We start from the raw sequence: 14,761 nt of genomic DNA on the forward strand, positions 1-14,761 counted from the left end.
GTAGGCCACCAGCCGGAGAAAGTAAGGGCCTCAACCAACATCGCCCTCTGCCTTCCAAAGAGTCGAGGAGTCCCCAGCAGGAAAATTGTGTGTGTGTTTATTTCTTCTTTTTTAGAGATGCTTTCTATTTTTGTAAGGAACCGACGCCTGGGTGAGTGCTAGTGTGGCTTGAGGTAAATTTACGGGCAGCTTCTTTGCAAACTTTTGCCAAAACAACTTGGGGCAGCACTGGGGTAGAGAGTCAGCCTTCCGCTGATGCCTGCCTAGGCGTGGCTGGGCTGGGGGCCTCAGTTGCTGTTACTGGGCCTGCTTCTTTCCTGGACTTGTAGGCCGCCAGCCTGAGAAGGTAAGGCCTCAACCAACATCGCCCTCTGCCTTCCAAAGAGTCGAGGAGACCGCAGCAGGAAAATTGTGTGTGTGTTTATTTCTTCTTTTTTTAGAGGTGCTTTCTATTTTTGTAAGGAACTGACGCCTGGGTGAGTGCTAGTGTGGCTTGAGGTAAATTCACGGGCAGCTTCTTTGCAAACTTTTGCCAAACCAACTTGGGGCAGCAGTGGGGTAGAGAGTCAGCCTTAAGCTGATGCCTGCCTGGGCTGGGCTGGGCTGGGGGCCTCAGCTGCTGTTACTGGGCCTGCTTCTTTCCTGGACTTGTAGGTCACCAGCCCGATATGGTAAGGGCCTCAACCAACATCACCCTCTGCCTTCCAAAGCGTCGAGGAGCCCCCAGCAGGAAAATTGTGTGTGTGTTTATTTCCATCTTTCTTTCCGAGTTTTTTTTTAAAGTTTTGTAAGGAACGGATGCTTGGGTGAGTGAGTGCAAGTGTGGCTTGGCCTGAATTTACAGACACTTTCTTTGCAAACATGAGTAGGCAAGTGGGTATTTCAAAAGTGGGTGCATGGAGCTGCTCGTTGCTTTTCCAAGCTGGCAGCTGTGGCTCCTGAGCTTGAGGCAAAAAGAAGGGCAGAAGCACACTGCAGAGGACAGCGTTCAGCCTTGCAAGAGGGCAGTGGACGTCGGAGGAGCCGACACAGCACAAGAGGCTCGGAATCGGCGCACTCTTCGCCTACGGCCATACCACCCTGAATGCGCCCGATCTCGTCCGATCTCGGAAGCTAAGCAGGGTCGGGCCTGGTTAGTACTTGGATGGGAGACCGCCTGGGAATACCAGGTGCTGTAGGCATTTTGCTACTCTGTGCCCGATAGGCGGCGTTCGTCTTCTCCGTCTTGAACTACATTTTTCCTCCATTCCGCTTTTAATTTTAACAAACAGGGCGCGTGAAAAAGGCACAGGGGCAGACAGCAGCCCTCGCTCCAATGCAGAGCCCCGTCAGAGGCGGACACGTTGTCGCCAAACTAACTTGGAGCAGCAGCAGCAGCAGCAGGAGACTGAAGCCAGGGCAGCAGCTTGCCGCCTCGGGTGGGTGGATGCAGCCAGAAAGGGCCACTCGTGTCCCTGGCAAAGCACCTCCAGCGTCTCCCCGTTTTCTCTCCAGTGGACGCGCAAGGCCCCCTACAGCTAGGGGAGGCAAGTGGATGGGCCTCATCTGCATATGTGGGCTCTAGAGGAAGAGTGCACCCTGGGAGACAAGGGGACACCTGGAGCGGGAAGTGCTCACGGGGGAGAAGTGCCTACAAGAGGCAGGAAGGGAGGGAGGCCACATCATGCCTCTCCATAGCCAGGCCTCTGGATGATGGGGCAGAAGCGGCCGTCACCCTAAGCTTCCTAGAAGTCCCAGCTGGGCCCCATGCTACCTAATATCTCGCCTGATCGAGCCTGGTCGAGCACTGGTCGAGCCTTCAGCCAAGGGACACAGGAGCCAAGGGGTCTGGCCTCGAGCCTTCAGCCGAGGGACCCAGGAGCCCAGGGTCTGGCCTCAGTGCTTCCCAAGTCGGCCTTCAGCTGAAGCCTGCCTGGGCTGGGAGCCTCAGCTGCTGTTCCTGGGTGTGCTTCTTTCCTGCATGTGAAGGCCACCAGCGGCGAAGGTTGCCCTCCGCCTTCCAAGGAGTCGAGGGGATAGAAGCAGGAAAATTGTGTGTGTGTTTATTTCTTCTTTTTTTAGAGATTCTTTCTATTTTTGTAAGGAACTGACGCCTGGGTGAGTGCTAGTGTGGCTTGAGGTAAATTCACGGGCAGCTTCTTTGCAAACTTTTGCCAAACCAACTTGGGGCAGCAGTGGGGTAGAGAGTCAGCCTTCTGCTGATGCCTGCCTAGGCGTGGCTGGGCTGGGGGCCTCAGCTGCTGTTACTGGGCCTGCTTCTTTCCTGGACTTGTAGGCCACCAGCCGGAGAAAGTAAGGGCCTCAACCAACATCGCCCTCTGCCTTCCAAAGAGTCGAGGAGTCCCCAGCAGGAAAATTGTGTGTGTGTTTATTTCTTCTTTTTTAGAGATGCTTTCTATTTTTGTAAGGAAACGACGCCTGGGTGAGTGCTAGTGTGGCGTGAGCTAAATTTACAGGCATCTTCTTTGCAAACTTTTGCCAAACCAACTTGGAGCAGCAGTGGGGTAGAGAGTCAGCCTTCTGCTGATGCCTGCCTGGGCTGGGCTGGTCTGGGGGCCTCAGCTGCTGTTACTGGGCCTGCTTCTTTCCTGGACTTGTAGGCCACCAGCCCGAGAAGGTAAGGGCCTCAACCAACATCGCCCTCTGCCTTCCAAAGAGTCGAGGTGTCCCCAGCAGGAAAATTGTGTGTGTGTATTTCTTCTTTTTTTAGAGATGCTTTCTATTTTTGTAAGGAACCGACGCCTGGGTGAGTGCTAGTGTGGCTTGAGGTAAATTTACGGGCAGCTTCTTTGCAAACTTTTGCCAAACCAACTTGGGGCAGCACTGGGGTAGAGAGTCAGCCTTCCGCTGATGCCTGCCTAGGCGTGGCTGGGCTGGGGGCCTCAGTTGCTGTTACTGGGCCTGCTTCTTTCCTGGACTTGTAGGCCGCCAGCCTGAGAAGGTAAGGCCTCAACCAACATCGCCCTCTGCCTTCCAAAGAGTCGAGGAGACCGCAGCAGGAAAATTGTGTGTGTTTATTTCTTCTTTTTTTAGAGGTGCTTTCTATTTTTGTAAGGAACTGACGCCTGGGTGAGTGCTAGTGTGGCGTGAGTTAAATTTACAGGCATCTTCTTTGCAAACTTTTGCCAAACCAACTTGGGGCAGCAGTGGGGTAGAGAGTCAGCCTTCTGCTGATGCCTGCCTAGGCGTGGCTGGGCTGGGGGCCTCAGCTGCTGTTACTGGGCCTGCTTCTTTCCTGGACTTGTAGGCCACCAGCCGGAGAAAGTAAGGGCCTCAACCAACATCGCCCTCTGCCTTCCAAAGAGTCGAGGAGTCCCCAGCAGGAAAATTGTGTGTGTGTTTATTTCTTCTTTTTTAGAGATGCTTTCTATTTTTGTAAGGAACCGACGCCTGGGTGAGTGCTAGTGTGGCTTGAGGTAAATTTACGGGCAGCTTCTTTGCAAACTTTTGCCAAAACAACTTGGGGCAGCACTGGGGTAGAGAGTCAGCCTTCCGCTGATGCCTGCCTAGGCGTGGCTGGGCTGGGGGCCTCAGTTGCTGTTACTGGGCCTGCTTCTTTCCTGGACTTGTAGGCCGCCAGCCTGAGAAGGTAAGGCCTCAACCAACATCGCCCTCTGCCTTCCAAAGAGTCGAGGAGACCGCAGCAGGAAAATTGTGTGTGTGTTTATTTCTTCTTTTTTTAGAGGTGCTTTCTATTTTTGTAAGGAACTGACGCCTGGGTGAGTGCTAGTGTGGCTTGAGGTAAATTCACGGGCAGCTTCTTTGCAAACTTTTGCCAAACCAACTTGGGGCAGCAGTGGGGTAGAGAGTCAGCCTTAAGCTGATGCCTGCCTGGGCTGGGCTGGGCTGGGGGCCTCAGCTGCTGTTACTGGGCCTGCTTCTTTCCTGGACTTGTAGGTCACCAGCCCGATATGGTAAGGGCCTCAACCAACATCACCCTCTGCCTTCCAAAGCGTCGAGGAGCCCCCAGCAGGAAAATTGTGTGTGTGTTTATTTCCATCTTTCTTTCCGAGTTTTTTTTTAAAGTTTTGTAAGGAACGGATGCTTGGGTGAGTGAGTGCAAGTGTGGCTTGGCCTGAATTTACAGACACTTTCTTTGCAAACATGAGTAGGCAAGTGGGTATTTCAAAAGTGGGTGCATGGAGCTGCTCGTTGCTTTTCCAAGCTGGCAGCTGTGGCTCCTGAGCTTGAGGCAAAAAGAAGGGCAGAAGCACACTGCAGAGGACAGCGTTCAGCCTTGCAAGAGGGCAGTGGACGTCGGAGGAGCCGACACAGCACAAGAGGCTCGGAATCGGCGCACTCTTCGCCTACGGCCATACCACCCTGAATGCGCCCGATCTCGTCCGATCTCGGAAGCTAAGCAGGGTCGGGCCTGGTTAGTACTTGGATGGGAGACCGCCTGGGAATACCAGGTGCTGTAGGCATTTTGCTACTCTGTGCCCGATAGGCGGCGTTCGTCTTCTCCGTCTTGAACTACATTTTTCCTCCATTCCGCTTTTAATTTTAACAAACAGGGCGCGTGAAAAAGGCACAGGGGCAGACAGCAGCCCTCGCTCCAATGCAGAGCCCCGTCAGAGGCGGACACGTTGTCGCCAAACTAACTTGGAGCAGCAGCAGCAGCAGCAGGAGACTGAAGCCAGGGCAGCAGCTTGCCGCCTCGGGTGGGTGGATGCAGCCAGAAAGGGCCACTCGTGTCCCTGGCAAAGCACCTCCAGCGTCTCCCCGTTTTCTCTCCAGTGGACGCGCAAGGCCCCCTACAGCTAGGGGAGGCAAGTGGATGGGCCTCATCTGCATATGTGGGCTCTAGAGGAAGAGTGCACCCTGGGAGACAAGGGGACACCTGGAGCGGGAAGTGCTCACGGGGGAGAAGTGCCTACAAGAGGCAGGAAGGGAGGGAGGCCACATCATGCCTCTCCATAGCCAGGCCTCTGGATGATGGGGCAGAAGCGGCCGTCACCCTAAGCTTCCTAGAAGTCCCAGCTGGGCCCCATGCTACCTAATATCTCGCCTGATCGAGCCTGGTCGAGCACTGGTCGAGCCTTCAGCCAAGGGACACAGGAGCCAAGGGGTCTGGCCTCGAGCCTTCAGCCGAGGGACCCAGGAGCCCAGGGTCTGGCCTCAGTGCTTCCCAAGTCGGCCTTCAGCTGAAGCCTGCCTGGGCTGGGAGCCTCAGCTGCTGTTCCTGGGTGTGCTTCTTTCCTGCATGTGAAGGCCACCAGCGGCGAAGGTTGCCCTCCGCCTTCTAAGGAGTCGAGGAGACCGCAGCAGGAAAATTGTGTGTGTGTTTATTTCTTCTTTTTTTAGAGGTGCTTTCTATTTTTGCAAGGAACTGACGCCTGGATGAGTGCTAGTGTGGCTTGAGGTAAATTCACGGGCAGCTTCTTTGCAAACTTTTGCCAAACCAACTTGGGGCAGCAGTGGGGTAGAGAGTCAGCCTTCTGCTGATGCCTGCCTAGGCGTGGCTGGGCTGGGGGCCTCAGCTGCTGTTACTGGGCCTGCTTCTTTCCTGGACTTGTAGGCCACCAGCCGGAGAAAGTAAGGGCCTCAACCAACATCGCCCTCTGCCTTCCAAAGAGTCGAGGAGTCCCCAGCAGGAAAATTGTGTGTGTGTTTATTTCTTCTTTTTTAGAGATGCTTTCTATTTTTGTAAGGAAACGACGCCTGGGTGAGTGCTAGTGTGGCGTGAGCTAAATTTACAGGCATCTTCTTTGCAAACTTTTGCCAAACCAACTTGGAGCAGCAGTGGGGTAGAGAGTCAGCCTTCTGCTGATGCCTGCCTGGGCTGGGCTGGTCTGGGGGCCTCAGCTGCTGTTACTGGGCCTGCTTCTTTCCTGGACTTGTAGGCCACCAGCCCGAGAAGGTAAGGGCCTCAACCAACATCGCCCTCTGCCTTCCAAAGAGTCGAGGTGTCCCCAGCAGGAAAATTGTGTGTGTGTATTTCTTCTTTTTTTAGAGATGCTTTCTATTTTTGTAAGGAACCGACGCCTGGGTGAGTGCTAGTGTGGCTTGAGGTAAATTTACGGGCAGCTTCTTTGCAAACTTTTGCCAAACCAACTTGGGGCAGCACTGGGGTAGAGAGTCAGCCTTCCGCTGATGCCTGCCTAGGCGTGGCTGGGCTGGGGGCCTCAGTTGCTGTTACTGGGCCTGCTTCTTTCCTGGACTTGTAGGCCGCCAGCCTGAGAAGGTAAGGCCTCAACCAACATCGCCCTCTGCCTTCCAAAGAGTCGAGGAGACCGCAGCAGGAAAATTGTGTGTGTGTTTATTTCTTCTTTTTTTAGAGGTGCTTTCTATTTTTGTAAGGAACTGACGCCTGGGTGAGTGCTAGTGTGGCGTGAGTTAAATTTACAGGCATCTTCTTTGCAAACTTTTGCCAAACCAACTTGGGGCAGCAGTGGGGTAGAGAGTCAGCCTTCTGCTGATGCCTGCCTAGGCGTGGCTGGGCTGGGGGCCTCAGCTGCTGTTACTGGGCCTGCTTCTTTCCTGGACTTGTAGGCCACCAGCCGGAGAAAGTAAGGGCCTCAACCAACATCGCCCTCTGCCTTCCAAAGAGTCGAGGAGTCCCCAGCAGGAAAATTGTGTGTGTGTTTATTTCTTCTTTTTTAGAGATGCTTTCTATTTTTGTAAGGAACCGACGCCTGGGTGAGTGCTAGTGTGGCTTGAGGTAAATTTACGGGCAGCTTCTTTGCAAACTTTTGCCAAAACAACTTGGGGCAGCACTGGGGTAGAGAGTCAGCCTTCCGCTGATGCCTGCCTAGGCGTGGCTGGGCTGGGGGCCTCAGTTGCTGTTACTGGGCCTGCTTCTTTCCTGGACTTGTAGGCCGCCAGCCTGAGAAGGTAAGGCCTCAACCAACATCGCCCTCTGCCTTCCAAAGAGTCGAGGAGACCGCAGCAGGAAAATTGTGTGTGTGTTTATTTCTTCTTTTTTTAGAGGTGCTTTCTATTTTTGTAAGGAACTGACGCCTGGGTGAGTGCTAGTGTGGCTTGAGGTAAATTCACGGGCAGCTTCTTTGCAAACTTTTGCCAAACCAACTTGGGGCAGCAGTGGGGTAGAGAGTCAGCCTTAAGCTGATGCCTGCCTGGGCTGGGCTGGGCTGGGGGCCTCAGCTGCTGTTACTGGGCCTGCTTCTTTCCTGGACTTGTAGGTCACCAGCCCGATATGGTAAGGGCCTCAACCAACATCACCCTCTGCCTTCCAAAGCGTCGAGGAGCCCCCAGCAGGAAAATTGTGTGTGTGTTTATTTCCATCTTTCTTTCCGAGTTTTTTTTTAAAGTTTTGTAAGGAACGGATGCTTGGGTGAGTGAGTGCAAGTGTGGCTTGGCCTGAATTTACAGACACTTTCTTTGCAAACATGAGTAGGCAAGTGGGTATTTCAAAAGTGGGTGCATGGAGCTGCTCGTTGCTTTTCCAAGCTGGCAGCTGTGGCTCCTGAGCTTGAGGCAAAAAGAAGGGCAGAAGCACACTGCAGAGGACAGCGTTCAGCCTTGCAAGAGGGCAGTGGACGTCGGAGGAGCCGACACAGCACAAGAGGCTCGGAATCGGCGCACTCTTCGCCTACGGCCATACCACCCTGAATGCGCCCGATCTCGTCCGATCTCGGAAGCTAAGCAGGGTCGGGCCTGGTTAGTACTTGGATGGGAGACCGCCTGGGAATACCAGGTGCTGTAGGCATTTTGCTACTCTGTGCCCGATAGGCGGCGTTCGTCTTCTCCGTCTTGAACTACATTTTTCCTCCATTCCGCTTTTAATTTTAACAAACAGGGCGCGTGAAAAAGGCACAGGGGCAGACAGCAGCCCTCGCTCCAATGCAGAGCCCCGTCAGAGGCGGACACGTTGTCGCCAAACTAACTTGGAGCAGCAGCAGCAGCAGCAGGAGACTGAAGCCAGGGCAGCAGCTTGCCGCCTCGGGTGGGTGGATGCAGCCAGAAAGGGCCACTCGTGTCCCTGGCAAAGCACCTCCAGCGTCTCCCCGTTTTCTCTCCAGTGGACGCGCAAGGCCCCCTACAGCTAGGGGAGGCAAGTGGATGGGCCTCATCTGCATATGTGGGCTCTAGAGGAAGAGTGCACCCTGGGAGACAAGGGGACACCTGGAGCGGGAAGTGCTCACGGGGGAGAAGTGCCTACAAGAGGCAGGAAGGGAGGGAGGCCACATCATGCCTCTCCATAGCCAGGCCTCTGGATGATGGGGCAGAAGCGGCCGTCACCCTAAGCTTCCTAGAAGTCCCAGCTGGGCCCCATGCTACCTAATATCTCGCCTGATCGAGCCTGGTCGAGCACTGGTCGAGCCTTCAGCCAAGGGACACAGGAGCCAAGGGGTCTGGCCTCGAGCCTTCAGCCGAGGGACCCAGGAGCCCAGGGTCTGGCCTCAGTGCTTCCCAAGTCGGCCTTCAGCTGAAGCCTGCCTGGGCTGGGAGCCTCAGCTGCTGTTCCTGGGTGTGCTTCTTTCCTGCATGTGAAGGCCACCAGCGGCGAAGGTTGCCCTCCGCCTTCTAAGGAGTCGAGGAGACCGCAGCAGGAAAATTGTGTGTGTGTTTATTTCTTCTTTTTTTAGAGGTGCTTTCTATTTTTGCAAGGAACTGACGCCTGGATGAGTGCTAGTGTGGCTTGAGGTAAATTCACGGGCAGCTTCTTTGCAAACTTTTGCCAAACCAACTTGGGGCAGCAGTGGGGTAGAGAGTCAGCCTTCTGCTGATGCCTGCCTAGGCGTGGCTGGGCTGGGGGCCTCAGCTGCTGTTACTGGGCCTGCTTCTTTCCTGGACTTGTAGGCCACCAGCCGGAGAAAGTAAGGGCCTCAACCAACATCGCCCTCTGCCTTCCAAAGAGTCGAGGAGTCCCCAGCAGGAAAATTGTGTGTGTGTTTATTTCTTCTTTTTTAGAGATGCTTTCTATTTTTGTAAGGAAACGACGCCTGGGTGAGTGCTAGTGTGGCGTGAGCTAAATTTACAGGCATCTTCTTTGCAAACTTTTGCCAAACCAACTTGGAGCAGCAGTGGGGTAGAGAGTCAGCCTTCTGCTGATGCCTGCCTGGGCTGGGCTGGTCTGGGGGCCTCAGCTGCTGTTACTGGGCCTGCTTCTTTCCTGGACTTGTAGGCCACCAGCCCGAGAAGGTAAGGGCCTCAACCAACATCGCCCTCTGCCTTCCAAAGAGTCGAGGTGTCCCCAGCAGGAAAATTGTGTGTGTGTATTTCTTCTTTTTTTAGAGATGCTTTCTATTTTTGTAAGGAACCGACGCCTGGGTGAGTGCTAGTGTGGCTTGAGGTAAATTTACGGGCAGCTTCTTTGCAAACTTTTGCCAAACCAACTTGGGGCAGCACTGGGGTAGAGAGTCAGCCTTCCGCTGATGCCTGCCTAGGCGTGGCTGGGCTGGGGGCCTCAGTTGCTGTTACTGGGCCTGCTTCTTTCCTGGACTTGTAGGCCGCCAGCCTGAGAAGGTAAGGCCTCAACCAACATCGCCCTCTGCCTTCCAAAGAGTCGAGGAGACCGCAGCAGGAAAATTGTGTGTGTGTTTATTTCTTCTTTTTTTAGAGGTGCTTTCTATTTTTGTAAGGAACTGACGCCTGGGTGAGTGCTAGTGTGGCGTGAGTTAAATTTACAGGCATCTTCTTTGCAAACTTTTGCCAAACCAACTTGGGGCAGCAGTGGGGTAGAGAGTCAGCCTTCTGCTGATGCCTGCCTAGGCGTGGCTGGGCTGGGGGCCTCAGCTGCTGTTACTGGGCCTGCTTCTTTCCTGGACTTGTAGGCCACCAGCCGGAGAAAGTAAGGGCCTCAACCAACATCGCCCTCTGCCTTCCAAAGAGTCGAGGAGTCCCCAGCAGGAAAATTGTGTGTGTGTTTATTTCTTCTTTTTTAGAGATGCTTTCTATTTTTGTAAGGAACCGACGCCTGGGTGAGTGCTAGTGTGGCTTGAGGTAAATTTACGGGCAGCTTCTTTGCAAACTTTTGCCAAAACAACTTGGGGCAGCACTGGGGTAGAGAGTCAGCCTTCCGCTGATGCCTGCCTAGGCGTGGCTGGGCTGGGGGCCTCAGTTGCTGTTACTGGGCCTGCTTCTTTCCTGGACTTGTAGGCCGCCAGCCTGAGAAGGTAAGGCCTCAACCAACATCGCCCTCTGCCTTCCAAAGAGTCGAGGAGACCGCAGCAGGAAAATTGTGTGTGTGTTTATTTCTTCTTTTTTTAGAGGTGCTTTCTATTTTTGTAAGGAACTGACGCCTGGGTGAGTGCTAGTGTGGCTTGAGGTAAATTCACGGGCAGCTTCTTTGCAAACTTTTGCCAAACCAACTTGGGGCAGCAGTGGGGTAGAGAGTCAGCCTTAAGCTGATGCCTGCCTGGGCTGGGCTGGGCTGGGGGCCTCAGCTGCTGTTACTGGGCCTTCTTCTTTCCTGGACTTGTAGGTCACCAGCCCGATATGGTAAGGGCCTCAACCAACATCACCCTCTGCCTTCCAAAGCGTCGAGGAGCCCCCAGCAGGAAAATTGTGTGTGTGTTTATTTCCATCTTTCTTTCCGAGTTTTTTTTTAAAGTTTTGTAAGGAACGGATGCTTGGGTGAGTGAGTGCAAGTGTGGCTTGGCCTGAATTTACAGACACTTTCTTTGCAAACATGAGTAGGCAAGTGGGTATTTCAAAAGTGGGTGCATGGAGCTGCTCGTTGCTTTTCCAAGCTGGCAGCTGTGGCTCCTGAGCTTGAGGCAAAAAGAAGGGCAGAAGCACACTGCAGAGGACAGCGTTCAGCCTTGCAAGAGGGCAGTGGACGTCGGAGGAGCCGACACAGCACAAGAGGCTCGGAATCGGCGCACTCTTCGCCTACGGCCATACCACCCTGAATGCGCCCGATCTCGTCCGATCTCGGAAGCTAAGCAGGGTCGGGCCTGGTTAGTACTTGGATGGGAGACCGCCTGGGAATACCAGGTGCTGTAGGCATTTTGCTACTCTGTGCCCGATAGGCGGCGTTCGTCTTCTCCGTCTTGAACTACATTTTTCCTCCATTCCGCTTTTAATTTTAACAAACACGGCGCGTGAAAAAGGCACAGGGGCAGACAGCAGCCCTCGCTCCAATGCAGAGCCCCGTCAGAGGCGGACACGTTGTCGCCAAACTAACTTGGAGCAGCAGCAGCAGCAGCAGGAGACTGAAGCCAGGGCAGCAGCTTGCCGCCTCGGGTGGGTGGATGCAGCCAGAAAGGGCCACTCGTGTCCCTGGCAAAGCACCTCCAGCGTCTCCCCGTTTTCTCTCCAGTGGACGCGCAAGGCCCCCTACAGCTAGGGGAGGCAAGTGGATGGGCCTCATCTGCATATGTGGGCTCTAGAGGAAGAGTGCACCCTGGGAGACAAGGGGACACCTGGAGCGGGAAGTGCTCACGGGGGAGAAGTGCCTACAAGAGGCAGGAAGGGAGGGAGGCCACATCATGCCTCTCCATAGCCAGGCCTCTGGATGATGGGGCAGAAGCGGCCGTCACCCTAAGCTTCCTAGAAGTCCCAGCTGGGCCCCATGCTACCTAATATCTCGCCTGATCGAGCCTGGTCGAGCACTGGTCGAGCCTTCAGCCAAGGGACACAGGAGCCAAGGGGTCTGGCCTCGAGCCTTCAGCCGAGGGACCCAGGAGCCCAGGGTCTGGCCTCAGTGCTTCCCAAGTCGGCCTTCAGCTGAAGCCTGCCTGGGCTGGGAGCCTCAGCTGCTGTTCCTGGGTGTGCTTCTTTCCTGCATGTGAAGGCCACCAGCGGCGAAGGTTGCCCTCCGCCTTCTAAGGAGTCGAGGAGACCGCAGCAGGAAAATTGTGTGTGTGTTTATTTCTTCTTTTTTTAGAGGTGCTTTCTATTTTTGCAAGGAACTGACGCCTGGATGAGTGCTAGTGTGGCTTGAGGTAAATTCACGGGCAGCTTCTTTGCAAACTTTTGCCAAACCAACTTGGGGCAGCAGTGGGGTAGAGAGTTAGCCTTCTGCTGATGCCTGCCTAGGCGTGGCTGGGCTGGGGGCCTCAGCTGCTGTTACTGGGCCTGCTTCTTTCCTGGACTTGTAGGCCACCAGCCGGAGAAAGTAAGGGCCTCAACCAACATCGCCCTCTGCCTTCCAAAGAGTCGAGGAGTCCCCAGCAGGAAAATTGTGTGTGTGTTTATTTCTTCTTTTTTAGAGATGCTTTCTATTTTTGTAAGGAAACGACGCCTGGGTGAGTGCTAGTGTGGCGTGAGCTAAATTTACAGGCATCTTCTTTGCAAACTTTTGCCAAACCAACTTGGAGCAGCAGTGGGGTAGAGAGTCAGCCTTCTGCTGATGCCTGCCTGGGCTGGGCTGGTCTGGGGGCCTCAGCTGCTGTTACTGGGCCTGCTTCTTTCCTGGACTTGTAGGCCACCAGCCCGAGAAGGTAAGGGCCTCAACCAACATCGCCCTCTGCCTTCCAAAGAGTCGAGGTGTCCCCAGCAGGAAAATTGTGTGTGTGTATTTCTTCTTTTTTTAGAGATGCTTTCTATTTTTGTAAGGAACCGACGCCTGGGTGAGTGCTAGTGTGGCTTGAGGTAAATTTACGGGCAGCTTCTTTGCAAACTTTTGCCAAACCAACTTGGGGCAGCACTGGGGTAGAGAGTCAGCCTTCCGCTGATGCCTGCCTAGGCGTGGCTGGGCTGGGGGCCTCAGTTGCTGTTACTGGGCCTGCTTCTTTCCTGGACTTGTAGGCCGCCAGCCTGAGAAGGTAAGGCCTCAACCAACATCGCCCTCTGCCTTCCAAAGAGTCGAGGAGACCGCAGCAGGAAAATTGTGTGTGTGTTTATTTCTTCTTTTTTTAGAGGTGCTTTCTATTTTTGTAAGGAACTGACGCCTGGGTGAGTGCTAGTGTGGCGTGAGTTAAATTTACAGGCATCTTCTTTGCAAACTTTTGCCAAACCAACTTGGGGCAGCAGTGGGGTAGAGAGTCAGCCTTCTGCTGATGCCTGCCTAGGCGTGGCTGGGCTGGGGGCCTCAGCTGCTGTTACTGGGCCTGCTTCTTTCCTGGACTTGTAGGCCACCAGCCGGAGAAAGTAAGGGCCTCAACCAACATCGCCCTCTGCCTTCCAAAGAGTCGAGGAGTCCCCAGCAGGAAAATTGTGTGTGTGTTTATTTCTTCTTTTTTAGAGATGCTTTCTATTTTTGTAAGGAACCGACGCCTGGGTGAGTGCTAGTGTGGCTTGAGGTAAATTTACGGGCAGCTTCTTTGCAAACTTTTGCCAAAACAACTTGGGGCAGCACTGGGGTAGAGAGTCAGCCTTCCGCTGATGCCTGCCTAGGCGTGGCTGGGCTGGGGGCCTCAGTTGCTGTTACTGGGCCTGCTTCTTTCCTGGACTTGTAGGCCGCCAGCCTGAGAAGGTAAGGCCTCAACCAACATCGCCCTCTGCCTTCCAAAGAGTCGAGGAGACCGCAGCAGGAAAATTGTGTGTGTGTTTATTTCTTCTTTTTTTAGAGGTGCTTTCTATTTTTGTAAGGAACTGACGCCTGGGTGAGTGCTAGTGTGGCTTGAGGTAAATTCACGGGCAGCTTCTTTGCAAACTTTTGCCAAACCAACTTGGGGCAGCAGTGGGGTAGAGAGTCAGCCTTAAGCTGATGCCTGCCTGGGCTGGGCTGGGCTGGGGGCCTCAGCTGCTGTTACTGGGCCTGCTTCTTTCCTGGACTTGTAGGTCACCAGCCCGATATGGTAAGGGCCTCAACCAACATCACCCTCTGCCTTCCAAAGCGTCGAGGAGCCCCCAGCAGGAAAATTGTGTGTGTGTTTATTTCCATCTTTCTTTCCGAGTTTTTTTTTAAAGTTTTGTAAGGAACGGATGCTTGGGTGAGTGAGTGCAAGTGTGGCTTGGCCTGAATTTACAGACACTTTCTTTGCAAACATGAGTAGGCAAGTGGGTATTTCAAAAGTGGGTGCATGGAGCTGCTCGTTGCTTTTCCAAGCTGGCAGCTGTGGCTCCTGAGCTTGAGGCAAAAAGAAGGGCAGAAGCACACTGCAGAGGACAGCGTTCAGCCTTGCAAGAGGGCAGTGGACGTCGGAGGAGCCGACACAGCACAAGAGGCTCGGAATCGGCGCACTCTTCGCCTACGGCCATACCACCCTGAATGCGCCCGATCTCGGAAGCTAAGCAGGGTCGGGCCTGGTTAGTACTTGGATGGGAGACCGCCTGGGAATACCAGGTGCTGTAGGCATTTTGCTACTCTGTGCCCGATAGGCGGCGTTCGTCTTCTCCGTCTTGAACTACATTTTTCCTCCATTCCGCTTTTAATTTTAACAAACACGGCGCGTGAAAAAGGCACAGGGGCAGACAGCAGCCCTCGCTCCAATGCAGAGCCCCGTCAGAGGCGGACACGTTGTCGCCAAACTAACTTGGAGCAGCAGCAGCAGCAGCAGGAGACTGAAGCCAGGGCAGCAGCTTGCCGCCTCGGGTGGGTGGATGCAGCCAGAAAGGGCCACTCGTGTCCCTGGCAAAGCACCTCCAGCGTCTCCCCGTTTTCTCTCCAGTGGACGCGCAAGGCCCCCTACAGCTAGGGGAGGCAAGTGGATGGGCCTCATCTGCATATGTGGGCTCTAGAGGAAGAGTGCACCCTGGGAGACAAGGGGACACCTGGAGCGGGAAGTGCTCACGGGGGAGAAGTGCCTACAAGAGGCAGGAAGGGAGGGAGGCCACATCATGCCTCTCCATAGCCAGGCCTCTGGATGATGGGGCAGAAGCGGCCGTCACCCTAAGCTTCCTAGAAGTCCCAGCTGGGCCCCATGCTACCTAATATCTCGCCTGATCGAGCCTGGTCGAGCACTGGTCG

General features: G+C 54.4%; 4 non-coding genes and 1 pseudogene across 4 annotated transcripts; all 5 read left to right on the top strand.

Moving 5' to 3' along the window:
• Window positions 1–1,062: 1,062 nt before the first annotated feature.
• On the top strand, window positions 1,063–1,181 carry LOC138558700 (5S ribosomal RNA). Its single transcript, XR_011298820.1, has one exon. It is a non-coding gene; the product is annotated as a 5S ribosomal RNA (ribosomal RNA).
• Window positions 1,182–4,305: 3,124 nt separating this feature from the next.
• Window positions 4,306–4,424, top strand: LOC138558701 (5S ribosomal RNA). The gene has a single exon (XR_011298821.1). It is a non-coding gene; the product is annotated as a 5S ribosomal RNA (ribosomal RNA).
• A 3,126-nt stretch (window positions 4,425–7,550) lies between these two features.
• On the top strand, window positions 7,551–7,669 carry LOC138558703 (5S ribosomal RNA). Its single transcript, XR_011298823.1, has one exon. It is a non-coding gene; the product is annotated as a 5S ribosomal RNA (ribosomal RNA).
• Window positions 7,670–10,795: 3,126 nt separating this feature from the next.
• On the top strand, window positions 10,796–10,914 carry LOC138558704 (5S ribosomal RNA). The gene has a single exon (XR_011298824.1). It is a non-coding gene; the product is annotated as a 5S ribosomal RNA (ribosomal RNA).
• A 3,126-nt stretch (window positions 10,915–14,040) lies between these two features.
• Window positions 14,041–14,149, top strand: LOC138559034 (5S ribosomal RNA; annotated as a pseudogene).
• Window positions 14,150–14,761: the final 612 nt, after the last annotated feature.

The sequence above is a fragment of the Ambystoma mexicanum genome, unplaced genomic scaffold (assembly GCF_040938575.1).
Source record: "Ambystoma mexicanum isolate Mex_15411 unplaced genomic scaffold, UKY_AmexF1_1 Mex_scaf34, whole genome shotgun sequence".
Classification (NCBI taxonomy): Eukaryota; Metazoa; Chordata; class Amphibia; order Caudata; family Ambystomatidae; genus Ambystoma; species Ambystoma mexicanum.